Raw genomic sequence first — 20,220 nt, 5'->3', positions numbered from 1 at the left:
AGAAATATATTTTACACATGATTCCTTTAAGCATTTCATTTGTTCAATTTTAGGTTTAGTTGAGCTAAATCAATTATCAGAACTAAACCCGCATGACTTTCCTATTACTACTACCTATTCCCAATCTCAATCTCAGGGTGCCACCATTTTCCTTCTTTTCTTCCTCCTGACGTATTCATTCCTGACAGACGCAAGGGAGTCCAGGATTGCCGAGTTTCCCTAGAACCCCCTGCTAATTCACATGGGTAGTTCAGCTTTTGTGACAGTTCCCCAGCACAATCAGCCAAGTAAGACAGATTGTTGTATAGGGGACATCACCTGTCCTTTTCTCAATAACCGCCTGCCCCCGCTGGTATTTTGCAAAGTTCCACTTTAAAAGGGCATCCTTGGTGAATTGTAGAATTTACTGCAGTGTAGTCTGAAAGAGCAGTGGCAAGAAGGCTTTTCCATGTCCCACCTCTCTCTGTAGTCATATTTTGGAATTTGAAATATATCTGTACTCAGGGGGGCTAAAACATTTATTGCTTTTATGGTATTTCAAGCCTGTTCAACACTTTTAATTAGATAATGTATGCAGGGTTCTACTGACTACAATTTGGAATGCAATACTGATTGGCCCCATTTGCTTATGTCAAATAAGGCCAAAATGAATCATACTTGTTTTCACCTGCAACGCTGCTAGCATTCTCATGTATACCATATGGAGTTGCATCCCTAGGAGATTTACTCTGTCTGCAACCTGACATTTGTTTTTTAAACCGTTTATGGGAGTTGAGAATTACGTTCTGCCAATGCAAAGTATCTATGTGTACGAACCCTGCATTGTATCAGTGATGTTTTTGGAAAACTGTAGTAGAAATTTTACATAAAGTACCAGTCCATAAGAGAAGACCATTTTGAACAAATATAATATAAAAAAACATTGGCATAACAAAAATACAAATGGTATTTTAATGCCACTAACTTAAAATATCTGTTAATACACTGTGTTTTATTTAGCTTTCCATGGATACTGAAACCGAATAGTCCCAGTGAAAACATTGTTAATCTCGTTTATGAAGAGATCTGTCCCAAACAAACACAGCAGGGGACTTTTTTTAGATTGCAGGAAAATGTCTAAATTTCCATCAATGTGAAATGCACAATAGTAATTGTAAACCTTGAAAGGCAACGATTTAAAGATTCTTATTTTTCTATGTCTAACTTTAAAGCTAAATAAGAGATTACAAATGAGAGGTTATAGTTTTAAGTTTTAGATATTTTCTTAACCTCTTTACTAATCTTTTTGTTTATTGCAACCTCATCTTTGAAAGTGCTATTGATTTTCTGTATGTTGCTGAAGAGATGAAGTTGCATGCAATTGTCACAAGCCTTCCAATTGGTCAGAGAGACTTATATAATAATTTATGATTTGCACAAAACTTTGTCTTTTATATCTTTGCTTTTCTAGTTTTACTTCTTGCTCTTGACATTCCCAGGAGATGTGAAACCATTATATGTAGTGCCCCACAAAATTGTCAGAGAGGAGCCATGGTCATACTACAGGAATCGAACTGGGAACATACTGAAGGTGCTGTTGCAGAGGCTGGCAGTGTGGTCATGATGCAGATTATCATATCCTTATGCCTCAGAGGGGACTCTACATGTAGCTTTCACCTACAGCAGCCCCATAGAGAATTAATAGGACAGCAGTATGTGATAAGGTATTACTAACTGCCACCTGCTGTCTAATCTGCAATGTACAGTAGGTAACTGAGCGGCCAGCAAGGTGCCAGCGGCCGATAGCTGTATGGGATGGCTTGATCCTGCTGCAGATCTGAAATTGCCTTTAAGCCATGTTGTAGTAGACAGTAAAAATGGAATAGGTTACATGAGACTCCATTCACCATCACCTTGTCAAAAGGATGGTTTGATATCTTAATAACCAACAAGATTTAAACAATGTTTACCCAAATGTTTATTGGATTTACTGACCCCCTTGGTCTGAATTAAGAAAGTAACTGGAAATGTTACCTGGGCCAGTTGGGCTCTTGCTTTCTCCAGTTTATAACAATGTTTTTATTTCATTTTTATAAAACTTAAACCTGATCTCTTTACTGCTTTTTAAATCTGCTTTTACACAGCATTGTCATGTTAAAATGTATAGCTACAGATTCAGTCTGACTTTGCCTAGGCTGAGTTGGCATCATCTGCCTCCTGTAGTCTAATATATTAGGTGGGAATTACCCCCACCTAATATATTAGACTACAACTTTGTGATTCACAAATGAAGAATTGAACAGAAGGTAAGATTTTTCTCAATCACACTTTGCTAGAGTTCAGTTTGACGAAATAACAAACTGCATTTTAGCTTAATAGCAGGGAATAAAAAGCCTTGTTAGGTTTTTCTATTGCATAACTTTTAAATTGAACCTTTCAGTTAGATCAGGGGTAGGCAAACTCCGGCTTTTAGGCCAGATATGGCCTAGCCAGTAAGCCGTTCTGGCCTAACGCCCCCCTGGTGGATCCAGTCAGCAGGGGTCGGCAACCCGTGGCTCTTGAGCCTCCTTGTTATGCCTCCCTTGCCTATTTACCGCGGCCGGTGTTAACATTTCCGCAGTCGGGGTAAGGGGACATTTCCTCTCCTCAGAATGCAGGGGCATTCCTGGTGGGGGCAGAGCCATCAGCACAGGACTTGAGAGAGAGAGTCCGGCCTAGTGTGCCTTCTTGACCTCCTGAATTGTCCTAGTAGCCAAAAGTTTGCTGACCCCTGAGTTATATAATATGTAAGATGCTATTGCTTAACTCCATTGCCTAAATGTAAAGCTGATGCAAAGCACACATCTGAAACGATCCTGTGTGACTATTATCCGAACACGTGAGCTGCATCCTCCATTTTGGGTCAGTGATTTAGAAGGTGTTAAAGGCCAAAGATCAGGCAATTTTTTTTTTTTTTAAGCCAAATCAACACCGGCAGTTTACATAATCTATCCATGAAAAGCTGCATTAACATCATCAAGTGGTTCCAGGGAATAAAACACATAAATCACTGAAAACATGACATCCTACAAATTCATCAACATGCGTTTTTAGGGTCTAAAATGAAAAGCCAGACTTTCAGAGCAGTTCTGCCTGGACAAAACATTTTTGCTGACCACAATCCTCTGTGGTTTTTTCTAAGAGCATGTGTGCCTGCTATAGTAGTCCGTTATTTCAGTCCTACTTGAGGACTATTCCCATGTAGATGCAGGCTGATTTTCTCATTAAATCCAGCACCACTTTTTACCTCTGGTTCCCTTAATAGTCATTATTTTTACGTAACATTTTTAGGCACTGCTTTTTTTGTGTTTTGGAATCTTTTTATGATTTTATATATTGCTTTGCTTTTGGCAAATTTTAGGAAAATACATTTTCCCTTTCTTAACCTAGCAGTTTTTTTATAACTGAAATTCTATAAAAATGGCTATTAATGCTATTTTTATTGGTTGAGTGATGTTGAAAGCAGATGTTTTAGATCTGTAAACATCATTCTCCAACATTGGCATGGTTTACTTTTGCCAGTTGTGATTTTGAGAAGTGCAGTGAATACTCCGTTAGAGGTAGGGTTTTGAGTCTCAAGTTGTAAGCATGTCCTAATATTCATTAATATGAGGTAACAGCATTTCCCTTTTTTTTTGTCCTTGCTAACATTGGTGTACATTGTTGGTATTGAGATGTTGTTTGGTGGGTCCTGTGGAGCCTAAACTGACGTTAATACTATGAAGTTTTTTTTACCAGAAGTTGTGGTGTGTGGGAGCTGAAAACGTGATTCTGTAACAAGAAAAGTGGAGAAATACGGGCAAGAGAAGACACAGACTGCAATTAGTTCCAATGGGTGCCTGGGGTTACGTGTTTGAAGATTGCATGTAAAACAATCTGGATTATTTTGTAAGTTTCCAAAATATCCACCTGTAAATCATCACTGACCTCCCTCTGTGGATGAATATTCCTCTCTTATCTCATCATCTACTACCTGTCCGCTTGACCCAATTCCCTCTGATCTACTCCGTGCCCACTCCTCCACCCTGGCCCCCACACTAACCCAACCTTTCCCTCTCTGCTTCTTGTAGCGCTTTGTCTATAAAACACTCACTGATTACCTGAGCACTAACTCTCTCCTTGACCCTCTCCAATCTGGCTTTCGAGCTGCCCATTCCACCAAAACAGCCCTTCCTAAAGTGACCAACAACCTCCACAGAGCAAAGTCTCAAATCAATTTTCCCTGCTCCTTCTCTTTCCTCTGCGTTTGACACTGTTGATCACCCCCTTCTACTACAAATCATGCACTCCATTGGTATCAGTGACACTGCTCTCTTGGTTTGCTTCCAATATGTTTGACCGCTCCATTCAAGTTTTTTTCAATGGTAATTCCTCTTCTCCTCCCTGTTGGTGTTCCCCAAGGGTCAGTCCTTGGACCGGTTCTCTTTTCTCTGTATACCTCCTCACTCTGTGGTCTCCCAGCCTCCTTTGGTTTACAGTACCATCTTGCAGTTCTCTCCATTGGCTTCCATTTCACCTGATAATCAAATTCAAGCTCCTGTGCTTTGCCTTTAAATTCCTCCACAGTTCCTGTCCAACATACCTTTCTGAGGTGGTAGAAAAATACTCCCCTAGCTGCTCTCTTCACTCCTCCAATGACCTACTAATGACTTCCTCACTCATAACCTCCTCCAATGCACGACTGCAGGACTTTTTTTCTAGAGCTGCCCCGACTCTCTGGAATGGTCTTCCATGTCCTATTCGGCTTACTCCTACTTTCTGCTTATTTAGAAAAGCACTCCATATCCATTTTTTTCAAACTTGCCTACCTGTCTTTTCCTGTCTTTTAAAACCCTCACTACTTCCCATTACTCCATATCTCCCCTTCTATTGTGTGAGACTTCCCCAACCTCTTAGATTGTAAGCTCTTTAGGGCAGGCTCCTCTCCTCCTCCTGTGTGATTGTCTGTATCTGTCATTTGCAACACCTATTTAATGTACAGCGCTGTGTAATATGTTGCTGCTATAGAATTACTCTTTATTAATAATAATATGAATAATAATAAATAATATGAATAGCTACAATTAATTCAATTAAAAGCATGGTAGAATAATAATCCAGGGCATCATCAAAGAACAGGAAGATTTTCTTTTCTTTTGGGACATAATGGTTCACATTTTATTAAATCTTTTTTTTTCACTTTTCCTGGACCAACTGTGAGCTTGTGTGGGTTTTTTTCTTTCATTTGATGGATGTGTTTAGTGTCTAGTGCCACTTTTTCAATCTCTCCATTATCCTTTTAGTCTGTTCTTTTATTTATTTATTTATTTTCAACCAGAACATCCTTCTATTTCTATGACCACTTCTAACCCAGGCCTTGGCAATGCCTTAACAAGGAAGTCCAGAATTAACTTTGTTCTGCTATCCGGCCATTCCCCTATGTCTGGAGTCAGAGCAGTGACAGGGAGAGGGGAACTTTGCTCCCCATTGCTACACTTAATTCAGACACATTAAATATTATGACTTGCTTTCTAACCTTTCTCCAGATAATTTCTCAAAGCCATCTGGAAAAACTCCAATAATGGCTAAGAACTGACCAAGGCAGATTTTTGCTTGAGGCACTTCATTAAAATTTACATTAACATGATCCTGTTAAAATTAATTGTATGGACGATTTCCAAAACCATAACTTTAATTTTCCACTGCAAGGATGCTGTAGTGAATATTCTGGGTTTTTTGGAATAATGGAATGTTCTAAATATGTTAGGGAAAATCTCTAGATAGCCAAGTCAAGTAGGGTTGTTTACTTTGAGATCCCTCACAGATTGTAAAAGACTTCCTCTATATAATATGACATTATTACTTTTATGTGGTTTAAGAAGACAAAAATGCATAAGATGCTTTGCTTGAGATAAATAGACTGTTAATAGTTCTGTCAGTAGAAATGCCTGGAATGAGATCAAAGAGGAAAATCCGTTTGTATATGTTAGACATGCTTAAATGGCGACCTTTTCTTTTGCCCTCTTTGTGTAAGAGAATTTTCTAAGCAACATACTTTGGTGTTCTAGATGACACTATATAAGTAGAAGTCCAGGCTCATTTTTTTTTTCAATCTGCAGCAATCCCCGTGTCTCAGCTCTTATGCTGTATAAGAGTTCAGATGGTGAACAGGAATTGGCGCCCACCATTGCCTTCATTCATACCCAACTGTTCCAAATTACATGGGACTGTATAACTTTTAACCAAATGCCAATGTCGCAAACCTCATACAAGGTGCCCTCAATGGAGATTAGGGAAAACGTATCCCCATTTCTGGCCATGTGATAAAATGTCCAATGACTCGAACCTATAGGGGAAGGCTAGTGCAGACTTTGCTGATCTTTGAGGAACTGTGCTGGTTTGAGGTTTGAAGTGGTTAAGTGAGGGAAGCTGATCTGGTGTTCCAAAAGCAAGTTAAGTGGTTGATTTAGGGTTAGAGAAGGCGTTTACAGGCAGTTTGGAATCTGGATGTTAGGGTGGGACTGAACTGGGGAGGGAAGGGGTGACTTTATTGTATAACTGCTGCTGTTCTGTATTTTACCTTCTCTTGACCAAAGTGTTTTCCTAATATTGTTGGTGGGTATATTTACTGCCTTGTCAAAGAAAAGGTCCCCAAAGACTATGGGGCAGTTTTGGGGTTGCTTCTCTAGTCAGGTCTAGGCACAGCAATGTTATGTGCCTAAAAAATTAGGTCAGCAGACTACTTGATTATTCTGAATTACCAGGTTTTTCCATGAATGGATTTTTTCTTGGCTTATAGCACCAGCATATTCCAAAATGACAATGCCAGGATTTACCTTGCTAAAATTGTAAAAGAGTGGTTCAGAGAGCATGAGACATCATTTCCACACATTGTTTGGCCACCAGAGTTCAGACCTTTTGAGAATCTTGGGATGTGCTGGAGAAGACTTTATACAGTCTGGCTCTACCATTGTCGATAATAATCATGACAAATGCAGCATTGGACGGAAATGAATGTTGTGCCATTGCACAACTTTATCAATGTGATACCATGATAATTGCATGCTGTAGTAAAAGCTAAAGGTGATCCACCAAAATATTAATGGGACTACTTTTTTTGGCAGGGCAGTGTGTATTTTTTACCAGATATGTCTCCTATAAAATGCAACTGATTGAATTAAACCAGTATGAATTATATAAATAGGAAAATATGGTGTTGGGTTAAAGTTGGCTCCATCTGTCTGTATATGCTGTCATTTAACTAAACTGATTCTATCTCTATGTAACTCTACTGCTGCTTGTGTAGTACAAGTGACAGCCAACTATCATCTGCTCTAGTGCTCATTAGAGCTGAGAGAGGCTCTTCACCTTACACAGACATCTTACCAGCTTTAGAAAAGCAAAACACTATGTGTAACGCTTGGCATGGCATCTGAGGATCGGACAGAATACAGTGCTGGGGCCAAAATAACAATACACAGCACAGCTCATCTCTCGAGGAGACACACAAACTATAGGCATAAATCAGGGGGATAGGAAAACAGAGCAACACATGGATTGTGGATGACGGGTATAGCAAGAGGTAAAGTAAGTTGAAAATAAACGTGGGCATAATAATGTTTGGCATTGCACATTGTTTCACCAAATGTACTGTATTGTTCTTTGTAAAATCCCTCTAGGACCAGTAACCACAAAATACAGTATAAAAAAGTACCATTCAAAATTACTTTTAAATATTATATGCCACGGATCACATGCGTGGTCCCAAGACTTTTCTAGAGCTGCCAGACTCCCTGGAATGGTCTTCCTTGTCCTCATCCAGGTTGTTTCCACTTTTTGCACATTTAAAATAGCACTCAAAACCCATCTTTTCAAACTTTCCTTCCCGTTTCTTCCATCTCCAAACCCTCACTACTTACCTACCATTCCATATCCTCCTCATATTGTGCGATTTTTTTTTTTTTTTTTTTTTCCCACCTCCTGGATTGCAAGCTCTTCTTCACTGTCTGTATCTGTTTGTCATTTGCAGCCCCTATTTGTTGTTCCCCAGTTCACATGGATCTCTACAGTTTATTTAGAAGTACTTTTAAAAGAGTATGTACATGCCTAAAACTTTTAAACTCTATTGGGATACCTGTGGTAGGAAAGTTCTTGTCCTTCAACATAGAACAAGGATAATTTGACCCTTTCTCCCCAGTGTTGAAATGCATATGGCCGGATATAGTACAGAAAAAGGGGTTGCAGACTTACTTAACTTCCTTTTTACTGGCTACCCAAGTTGCTTGTTTATGTTTGGATAAGGGTCTGGATAGAATTTTAAAAGATTTTGTGGATATTATATGACCATCACGCCACAAAAAAATACTTTTGTTCCCACAGATTTATTAAAAAAACTTTTTTTTTTTTTTTTTTACATAAAAATTTGAAGAAATTATCAGGTCAGGTCCAGTTAAAGCAAACATTTTTTTGTCCGGGTCCGGTTGATGCAAAATTTTAAATCAATTTGAGTAGAATATGCAAACAGTTTATTGATTTTTGAGGGTCCTATTTAGAGTCTACAAAAAATTAGAAAATGGTTTATTAACAGCAACCTGTATAGTACCAGGGACAATCAACCACCATATGCTTATTAGAACTGAGAGAGGCTCTTCACCTTACATGGACATCTCAACAGCTTTTATAAAAGCTAAACACTATGAAATATTTGGCACCTGAAGAGCAGATGGAATACAGTGGTGATTAGTGGAAGAAAAAAATGTTGGCCATTCCATGGTTGGCAGTATAGGGGCAGAAAGTTGATGAAGCCATCCATGCTCTCGCCTTCTCCAGGCACATTACGTGTTTGGGTTGACAAGCACTGGAAATTTTAGGGAATGGGGGCTTGCATGAGTTTGCCTGCAATCTTTAGGTCGTGTAGTTTGCATCAGCCAACAAAGTATTCTGCTTTACTGTATTGTCTAAATGCAGTGGAATAAAATAAAGTCAAAGATTTGTCTTTTCTGTAAAGCAGGGTTTATATACATAAAAATTTATTAATCAATAATTTGTGTATTTTGCTTGGAGATGGTTACCTGTTGGCTAGGCTGCTGAAACTTTACTTTGTAGTACAACTCTGAACTAGAAATTCATGGTTACCATTCTCTGCAGGTCCTTTAAGTTTATTTTTGTTGTAAATTAAAAGCCACAGTGTGTGTCATGTGCAGTCTAACTTGTGATCCTTGGGCTTTTCCTTGCAGATTTACACATCGGAGTCCTTTGTTGGCGTCTGTTTTGGAACTCTAGCCTAGCAACCAAAATGCTCTTGGCTGCGACTTCAATTATAATAATTTGACTGTAAATCTTGAAATTACCAGCTCTTCTAAAATGTTTTGACAAACTTCTCTGGATAAAAACCATAGCATTGTTTGACTGGTTAAAATCCTGATGAATTTGGTTTTCTTCAACAGTCACTGCTATCATAATTGTGAGAGCAGCACAGCTATACATCGTCCATCAATTTAACATCACAGAAGGGATTATAGTCGGGCAATGAATCAGCATAGAACAATTTCCTCATTCTGGATGACAAAAGGAAAAAAAAACATGTTATCGGTTGACACTGATAGAATATATGCTAAAGTACTGGGGGTTGTAAGTGAAGTGTAGAGCAACCTCTGTCATATTTGTATTACTGTGTCCCATTTGGGGTTCTTCTCGATACTTGCCACAAAAAAAGTAGAAATTGCTACAAGAAGTATAGAAAAATCTCCCCAATTAATAATACACTGACCTCAATAGTACCTTGACAGTTTCAAATTCTTTCCCACCCTAAAACATTAGGCATTCCCCTGAACATAGTTGCTAGCATAGTGGTTAGCACTTTTTGCGGCCTTTGCAGTGCTAGTTCCTAAATCTTGGCCAGGACACTATTTGCCTGGAGTTTGCATGTTGTTGCTTGTGTTGGCGTGGGTTTCCTCCGAACACTATGCTTTCCTCCCACATCCCAAAAATGGTCTGTTATGTTAATTGGCTTCCCCTCACAATTGTCTTTAGACTGTGGTAATGACATATAACTATGGTAGGGACATTGAATTGTGAGACAGTTAGTGATATGACTATGGACTTGTCCGAGGAAACCCACACAATCACAAGTAACAACATGGGAGTACTGTGTGGGAGATCTCTGGATTAATGGTAAATTTTGCAGCAACAGCTTGTTTTGGTATGTTGTCCTTGTTATTTAGCACAATAGGATGCATTAGCAGCAAAAAAACAAAAAAACGCTTCTAAACCAAAGTAAAACACTGCAAATGAATTAACATCTTAGTCTTACGTTGCCCTAGATAACTGCCAAGTTTTGCTTTAAAGCAGAACTGAACTTGCTGAATATGGCACAGACCTGATTGTAGCCATGATTTTTTTTTCCTGGAAGCCACAATCTCTGTTATCTTTTTTTGGCTAATGTACTGTGTGTGCAGGACTTAACATTCTCCATGCTAGCTGGCTCTGCATGCAGCTGTGTCTTGTACATGAGTAGCCACCAGCAGCACAAAGCATCCAGAAGCTGGGGGTTTTCTTCCTTATATTTTTGCATGTCCCTTTTGTCAGGGCTACCACCTGGCGACTTTTCTACTTTTAGTTTATGCCTGCTTTAACTGAACAGACCCAGACTGATTTCTCTACTGGGATGAATTGTGGTAACAAATGTATCATGTTGGTTGCAGTTTTTTTGAATGGCACCCCAAAGCCAAGGCATTGCAACCTTCAGTAAAAATGAGCGGTAACATAGTAAAATTACATACTTCTGAACTGCATTTGAAAACAGTGCTGCATGATTTTAGGAAGTTTTGGGATAGGGCCAATGGTCTGTCTAAAGTCTGCATTAATGCTCATGCTTAACATAATGTACTGCAATGGGATATGAATGGGCCCTTAGGAAAGCTCTTTTTCCAGTTTCAATTTGGAAGTCCAGCAAGCCTTTTCTTCTTTAACTATGAGCATGTTATTCATATATTTCATCATTTGAATGGTAATTTATACTTAAAGTATACAACTATAAGAATACAACACAAAGACAAAAAAGCGCTGCTAAGCAAGGACTACAATGCACATAAACATATTGGGTATAAAGGCCAAAGGCTTACAGTAGGGGTATCCCCTATGTAATACTGGAATATCCTCTTGACTTCAGACAAAGAACAGCCGTGCTCTGTCTTTTGTACAATTATATTAATATACACTGCTGAGCTACAGATTAATTCCATCCAGCACTGCTCAAGTGGTTTTTTAGCATTGCAGTTTTGGGAAGCTAGTCAATGCATAGAGATTCACAGATGGAATAGGCTCCAAAATTAAACAGTGACATAAATGTATGCCCGTTTCTAGGCGATAAATACAGCTTGTAATACAAACATAATTACACTCATCCACTATAAAAACTAATATATGCGCTTGCTACAGGCCTTCTCTGTTTGAGCATTTTTTTTGTCCAGACGTCACATCTGATGACATTCTTCCATTTCCCTAATTTTTACCTTGTTTGAATTCGGATTTAATTCCCGAGACAGAATATTGTCACTAATATTGCCAGGGAACAGAGGTTTAGTGCGATTTATGAAAATAAAAGCACATTTTTAAAGTCAGTAAGAGTTACTACCCACAGAAAAGTAGTAAGACATGAAGTGCGATCTGGAGCACAGTGGGTCACACAGTGAGTCCTGGTGGGCTGCATGTTGAACACAGCAAACTGTATCAGTGTTTAAGTACCAGTATCTGAATACTGATAAAGTACAAAAATGAACTATTACTAAAAACATACAAAGAACAGCGTTCCCTTCTCCCAATAGTATATCAAAATGCCACCTCCTAGGAACACCACAATAGAACAAAACAGAACTCTAAAAATAGTTTCCCTAGAATGGTACAGTCTAGAAGAAGAAGGCCTCACAAAAACCCCACAAAATTTATTAATAAACCTTTTTAAAGTATCTTAAAAATACAAATACAAAAATAAATCCAAATTAAACACACAATTTAAAATTTGTGATAGTTAGGATAAATCCCAACGCATTTTGCACAGAACCTGCTTCTTTAGGGGCAAAATCAGTGTTTGAAGACCAACTTACTCAATCTAAATGCCTATGGTTGTTGATAAAATGTAAGAGCTTCTGAAGTTAGTGTTGGTAGGTTCCAATAGTTATTATGTTTAAACAACAGGCAAGGGGTACATCAAACATAGCAGTTAAGGAATGCATCATACAAGTGTCAAACTTCAGTGCTTCAAGGTAGGCAATAAATATGCCCACTGTGGACAACCAGATTGAGAAATCTGTTTAACAACATAAATTGTGACCAATAGGGGTTGTCCTGAAAACACAGTTGTGATACCAGTCCCAGAATATGGCTCCCCATAAGGTTGGCCTTAAAGCACATAGGTTGTCAGTATATATGAGTAGAGAAAGATGAAAAGACAGGCCTTCTATAGCACAATAGTCTATTATATATGTGATTTATTCAATAATATTTGTTTAATCTAGACACAATTCTTCTGTGCTTCCTAGCTCTAACACCTACTAATCTAAATATAGGTGATTAAGTGCACAAAATATTATAACGCATATACAATGACAGACATTTATTTTCTGTACTCGACGCGTTTTGCCCAGAAAGGGCTTCTTCAGGGGATTTTGAAAATTCTGAACTAGAGTAATGCATGAAATATAATACAATTAATATGGTTGATATTACATCAGGACATACTAATTAACATTCACAGATATAAATTGAAATTATTTATTGCATGTGTTTCCTAATACTTGTGTCTGTCAATAGTGTCTCTCAAACACCGTGTTGCAATGTGATATAAAGTGAGTCAATTATCAAAGTGTATTAAAATTATCTTGACCAAAATAGATATAGGGATTATTATTGCAGTAGTATATATTATTTATTAACCTATAATGGCTATTTATGATCTACAAAATCTACGTAAAATAAAATCTACGTAAAAAAACAGTTATTAGCAATCTGTATATAACAAGAACGACTTTATTATATCACTGTTGCTGATGGATGCCCTGTTTACCAGCTTGGCACTAAGAATACACTAATGGAAATTTTAGGTAACTATAAATTTGTGCTCCAGAAGCCCCCTGTATCACATCCAGTAAGGTAGAGTGGTAAAAATACCATTCATACATCATCTCTACTATGGTTTATACAGGCCCTTCATTTAATTGTTCTCTCCCATCCTTGGATAACAAAACAGCAGTCTATTTCAACCAAATGTATAAACAAATTTATCTGCAATACCACAGAGCAATAATTAAAATGTGATATATAAATATGTAGCTGGAGCAGAAAAAAATTATCATGTTAAAACAAGGACCGAGTAGCATGCAGAATCTCACAGAAACCTAGGAGAAATCTGTCTATAGCAGTTTTGGGGGCAGACTTTTGAAAGATTATCTCGGCTCCTAGATACACAACAATTAGTGAGAAAATTGTACTCTTAGACAGTTGTCACTGGTTTGTTTGCATTGGAGGATTTCCATTTCCTCCTCTCTTGGCTGCTAATATATTTGGTTTTACCATCATTTTCTGTTCCAGTCATCAAGGTAGATGGTAGGGAAGATTAGGCCTTGTTTATATTTGCTTTTTGTATGTACAATGCACAATCACATTGTGCATGAGCATTCGTGTTTATTATAATCTATTAAGTTCTTTCCATCAGTGTGTTATTTTATAGAGCAGTGTGTTGCGTTTATGTAAAATTTTGCTTGCTGCATGTTTGGTCTGTATTGGTAATTGGCAATGGCAAAGCATGAAAGTGCAAAATATTGCCATGTTATGGTGCTTATTTCCCATGAGCCTGCAGGAAGAAAATGCATGCAAAGCGCATCATTTGTTGCATTATGTTTTAATGGAACACTATTATGTACCTAGTAGATGCCCATTAGTGTTGATGTTCGAATACGGGTTGTCCCTATATTCGACCCGAATATGGCTATTCGAATTCGGGTAGACCCATACCAAAAAACACGGAATTCGACAGCAAAAATTCGGGAAGAAAAAAAAAATTTTTTTTTTCTTAAATTAATTTATTTGTATGTGTTTTTTATTTTAAATTTGTTCTTTTTTTATTTTTTACAGGTTATCCGGCAATGACATTATGAATCATAATGTCATTGTGGGATTCTTGGACCATGGAAACTTTGCGGTCACAGCTAATTGAAAGCAGGTGCCTTCAATTAGCTGTACCCGCAGGCAATACGACTGAAAAAAAAACGAATTTTTCCTCCCATTGACTTTAATGGTGTTCGACTTTGACATTCGACCACCCGAATTTTTTTGCTATATTCGAGCGAATAGCTGCCGAATCGAATAGTGAGCTATTCGACCAACACTAATGCCCATGTTGATGAGGCCTTCTGGGCCAGGTGAACATAGAATGGAGACAGACAATGAAGATGATAATGACAAAGTCATTGCCAGCCAAGGCTGATCATTTGTGGACGAGAGAAGCATTATTTTACAACCAAACTCAGGCAAATGAGCAGGTCAAGCAGTCTTGAGGATTTTCTTAAAAATGCACCAAAATTGGTTTCAGGAATATACATGTGCATTTCACATTTATGAAGGTGTGAAAAAGCCTTTAATCTCCTATTCAGGACAAAGAGGGCAATAATATCAGCCAGATGTTTACCACTTCTTCAGGATATCTAACACTAAGAACAAAGCAATTTTAAATTACTGTACATAAGTTATGTTTTGTCATGTCTATCATAGAAGTTTTGTCTATTTTTCCCAAGCCTTTCTTTTACCTTTGTTTTTTTCCTTATTGTATTGCATTGTATATATGTGGAATAGTGGAGTCTAAACAATGTAATACAGAGGTACTTATGTGGTGTGGTAAAAGTCTGTTACATGTTAGAACATAACATTCACCACTTATAGAAACCCAGACGTGTATCTGAGTCATGTGACAACCATGTTAAATGTCATTTCCATTATTATCCCCATCTCTACTATATGTTTAGACAGTATGGAGCCACTGCCTAGTACAGAGAGTGAGAATAGTCTAGGTGTAAAGCATTAAATATTATATAGTTGATGGAAAGTTACCAGACTAATGCATAAAACTCCAATTGTGCTTTGTAAATCTATGTATTCATGTACCGTCTTTCTGAATTATATGTGGGTTATCTATTCTTTTAAAGTGACATTATAACCTATAGGCAAATGGACGGAACAAATTAATTTTAGTTAAATCTAAACTATAGTCATTCATGCCATGTATTGCATATGGACTCAATTTGAGAATAATAATTTTTTGCCTTCTTATTGGCTCCAGGTTCTGTGCGAGTGTTTTCGCCTGCTAAGCTGCCTTGGGATTCAGAACAATCATGCTCATACCACTGGAGGTTTTTGTTGCAGACCAATGTAAATACATGTAAGTAATTTATGTGTAAAATACATGTAAGGCCACCAGTTCACAAAAATGATGTGGAACTGAAGAAAGTGCAGAGAAGGGCAACTAAACTAATAAAAGGAATGGAGGGGCTCAGATATAAACAGAGATTAGCTGAACTGAATCTATTTAGAAGAGGCATTTACCCTATATCACCCTATATAAATATATAGATGGTCCTTATAGATAATTCCCTTCAAAATTATTCACTTTAAGGTCATTGCAAAGGAAGGTTTTCTTCATAGTGTGGCAGATAAAAGCTGGATGCATTTCTAGAAGACCAGAATATAACTGTGTATAAAAGTTTGTTATAAATGTGACCGTAGACTGTCAATCCAGGGAACATCCAATTGTCTTAGGGAGTCAGGAAAAAAATGTTTCCCATTGAAGCAAACTGAACTAGGCGTTGTATGAGTTTTTTTGCCTTCCTCTGGATCAACAGTGCATTTATTGTTATTTTTGGTATATGCAGTATGTTTTTTTCTTTCCCTAGTTGTTCAACTGAATGGATTGCTTGTCTTTTTTTTAAACCTCTCTAACTATATAAGGCCACACTGCAAACTGACCCCACCAGAAATAATTTTTGTCACCCTCTGACACCCATGCAAGTCATGGGAAATAAAGAGACATAGCAACCAGGCAGGAACACTTCTGGACAAAATAGGGCAAATATGAAGTGGGGGCTCCAAATGCACAGAATTCCAACTTACTGAACCCCCAGCTATTCTGTCCTTTAGGAACCTGTTCCCAGTTAGGTACCTTTAGGAACCTAATCCCAGGTATTACCCCTCTAAAACTGGCTATGCCAACAGGACCAGAAGTCAGACGTTCTAACCCTTCCCTTGCTCTACTAAAACTGCATGATTGGTATTGTCTATGTCCCTGCTAGGAAGATTAACCAACACCCCCGGTTCTGAAAGTGAAGGGGAATTCTTCCTATTAGTGACACAGACTGCAATGAAGACCTGACAAAAGCTCAGGCACTTCCCCATGGTATTGAAAACAAAAGTAAATTGGCTGGATTTGCATTTTATTCACAGAAAAAATACACAGGAGAGAACAACTGTCAATGACAAAGGTCATTTAGGAAAGATGGACATTTCTGAAATATATTATGGAGTATATCATGTTTGAAGGCATGTCCATAAGACCAGGGATGTAGACCCTCTTCTCCATCTGCTATAGTCACCATTGTGATCACTGTGACCTTTTTTCCATAGCCACTGCTATAGCACCATGCTTTAAAAAAATTAACATTCCACTTTAAAAATAGACATATAGCTGAAAATAAACAAAAGTCCAGATTTGCTGTACACTTTGAACTGACATTTGTTTTTTTTTTCCTATGAAAAAATCTTCCCTTCCGTTAGCTTTTCCTGCCAAGAAACATGCATATCTCTGGCTTTGGGTCATACGACTTAATTGTCAGTGACCCCTCAATGGAAAATGTGAGTCTAGAGCAGCTGAGGCGGATCTCTCCTCAATCCATTTTGGCTCATTGATTGCAGAGTCCATATCCACTCGCTATATTGGCTTTATTAAGACGTAATACAGACTGGGGAATTTTATTAAGGCCACAACTTCTTCCGTCATATTTTCCACCCGATGTTTGTGTTTTCTTTCTGTGTTTAATGTTGCAAGCAAACACATGTCCAGACCTCAGGGTCACCATGACATTTTCCATGTATGCCGTAGGGAACTGTAACTGTTGTCACAAGGCATAAAGTTGCTATTATTAATAACCCTAAATTTTCCAAATTGACGCAGTTATCATGTGAGATAAAATGTGACTGTGCTAAAACTGTTCCATCTGTGTTTAAATAAACACTGGGAACTATGTACATGTAATATTTTATTAAAACCCAATAGAAGTCACATAAATAGATATATACTGAGATAGATATTGTAGTCTTATCTGGATGTTCCTGTTATTACAGTTATGTGGGATGTCAGAATATTACTGTGCAAGTGCAATAGCCCCCAAAAGTTAGTGGAGCACTCAGTATTCAGCACTTGGTAACAGAATTGAGACCCTCACCACTTCATCCTCTAAAAGTCTGAGTAAACATTTGGAATGAGAGGTATGAGTGTAACGCATCTATGCCAACACACAGCAATGTAATGTACAGTCTTTATCAATGAGAGAAAAAGATATTCAAAGCCAAGATAAACGATAAAATTGATGTAATGCTGCAATTGGACATACAAGCAGAACTCTAGCTAAACAGGTTAATACACAATTTAAATAAAGGTGCTGCTCTAGGTGAGGTCACCCCCATTACTCCCAACTAGTAATCAGAATTAAAAAATGGTCACATTTTTGAATACAAGGGCCAGTAAAAGCACAGGTATAAAGTGTTGTGCCCAGGGACACTTTGTGCTCCAACTTATATTGTAATAAATCTGACGTTCACTGAAACATTCTATGATGCAGAATGAATCACTGCCATTATTACACATGGACTTGGAGGATTCCCAACCATTTCAGTTAAATGAATGAGTGGTCTACATACAGCTCTGTTCTGTTCAATAGAAATGGGAAGGAATATGATACCTGGCAGATTTTTGCCTAAACTGAGCATGATTGTTCATCTTGGGCAAATACTACATGACATTGAGGGACAGCTAGTGACATGACTATATGAATATGTTGGTGCTATATAAATACTAGACAATAATAATAATGATGTGTATGTAACCTAAGGATATGTTCCCAATGCTCACATACCAAAATAAAAGTTTGATGGAGCTTCCCCCCCTGTCCTACTCTTTACAGACCTTAAGAAAAGATTTGTCTTGGGTTGAAATTTAGATATACCCCCACCCCCCAAATTCTTTTACTGGTTTCTACAAAACTCCTTTTGGCTGTGAAAGAAAGCCCCATGCCATGTGATAACAAAATTGTACAGTTCAGAGCTTACACAAGGCTAAGGACTATGGCCCCAATTTATTAAAATAAATTGCTGGATTACCCAGCATTACTGATGAAAGTGTATCCTCTCCAGCCTTGGGGAGCTCTATACACTAGAAATGTGTTGCCCCACAGGGGAAATAAGAAAAGGTCATATTTCCATACACAGTGCTAATGAATATTCTTGTTTATAACAGACAACCAAAAGGATCAACCAATCAGGTAAAGAATAAAAAACTGAACATTTGCAAGAGTGTTCAAACTCAAAACATACAAATAGTTGCATTTAAATTAAAGTTTAAATGCATTAGCAATCTTCGTGGCATTATGTGCAGGTAGGTACATCTCTTAATCTGCTCCTAGCTATTAGTGGGGGATTAGAGTGCCTCTGCACTAAGAAAATAGGAGTTTCTATATCTTAACTTTTTAAATACAAAAGCAGGCCTCATGTGAGCAGGGTTTGACAAAATATTCTTTGTAATTGAATCATTTTAAAAGCATTATGGAGCACATTTACTTTTTTGTTTTTATTTTTTTGTAGTGTACAAACACATGTATATCATAACATACATTGCATTGGCATTTTATTAAAAATAATTGGGCTGCCAACACACATCACCTGGCAAAAAAAAGCACATGTTTCCTGTGCACTGTGGCCTTTGTTAACTTAAGGCATTGGGGTGTCATTCAAAATATGGTAATGCGCATTATGTGCTTTATCACGTGTTGTAGTAGCATGTGCCGTAAGCACCCATTACCCTAAAGCCCTAAACTGCAGTTTCTGCTACTTTGACCAACCATTAAGCAATGCTAAACACCCAACACCTTTAGTTTAGGTACAATAAGACTTGTTATAGAACCTTTGTGTACACCATGTGTTACTGGTGTGCTGATGTTTTTACTCCTACTATTTTATATAACGCTGTAGTGAACCCTAATGGTTTCTCTTCAGCTTACTTTTCATCTGATATATTCTAGTTGTTATCAGAATGGTATATTTTATTATTGTCCACTGGTTATTTCCTTCACATATGTTTTACTCCATCCTTTTAAAGTATTTTTAAGAAATCCTACCATTGTCCTATGCCATTAACACTGTATATGGCCAATTCTAGAGGGGAAGCCAATTAACCTAACTTCATATTTTTGAGAGGTGCCAGGTAAGGCAGGATTGCTAGCCCTTACTCCAACCATATAGAAACCTTTTCTTGTATAAGGAGAAGAGCAGATACCATTTTTTAGTATTGAATGGAAATCCAGTGTAATTTGGTGGTTCATAGAGGTTAAAGAAAAGACATGGATTTAAATTGTGAACCTGGTCTACAAAATGGGTTGCAGAGGCACTGAGCATATTTCAATGGAATAGAAAAAATGAGCAAACCAAATGATACTTGGTGATGCTCCTTATTTCTTCTCTTACTTGATATTCTGTATAAAACTGTAAAGTTCATTAATTTTTTAGACAAGCACCAGACTGATTATCTGTCTCTAAGTCCGCTTGATTCTGTTGATCCAAGAAATTCTCTGATCTCACTTGCCAAATCAGCACTATATAAACATGGGAATGATTACACATTGAAATAAACTATTACAGAGAGGGAAATGCTCCAATTAGAACAAGTGAACAGCATGTTACATTTCTGTAATAAAAATGTGTTAAAGGTGGCTACAGTCCTTGAGATATATATATATATATATATATATATACACATTGTTTACCAGTATATAGATTACGGATCAGACCGGATCATATCTGGGATATGCTCTAGACTTTGGTTGTGGTCTTGGATGTAGGAAAGATATAAAGATACAGGAGAAATAAGGGAATTGCTCACACATTAGAACAACTTTACCACTAAAAGTT

General features: G+C 37.6%; 1 protein-coding gene across 2 annotated transcripts in view; it reads left to right on the top strand.

Annotated features, from left to right (window-relative positions):
- Window positions 1-20,220, top strand: part of PDP1 (pyruvate dehydrogenase phosphatase catalytic subunit 1) — a 63,634-nt gene that overhangs the window by 31,464 nt on the left and 11,950 nt on the right. The window contains exons 1-2 of one of the 2 annotated variants that reach the window (XR_011920774.1): window positions 3,784-3,906; window positions 15,329-15,427. The gene's annotated coding sequence lies outside the window, so the exon portion shown is untranslated. Of the gene's footprint in view, window positions 1-3,783; window positions 3,907-15,328; window positions 15,428-20,220 lie in introns of those variants that run through there. The other variant, XR_011920773.1, reaches the window with a different exon arrangement.

This window comes from Pyxicephalus adspersus, chromosome 5 (assembly GCF_032062135.1).
Source record: "Pyxicephalus adspersus chromosome 5, UCB_Pads_2.0, whole genome shotgun sequence".
Lineage (NCBI taxonomy): Eukaryota > Metazoa > Chordata > Amphibia > Anura > Pyxicephalidae > Pyxicephalus > Pyxicephalus adspersus.
Note: the sequence above shows the minus strand (reverse complement) of the source record. Positions and strands in the feature narration are given on the sequence as shown.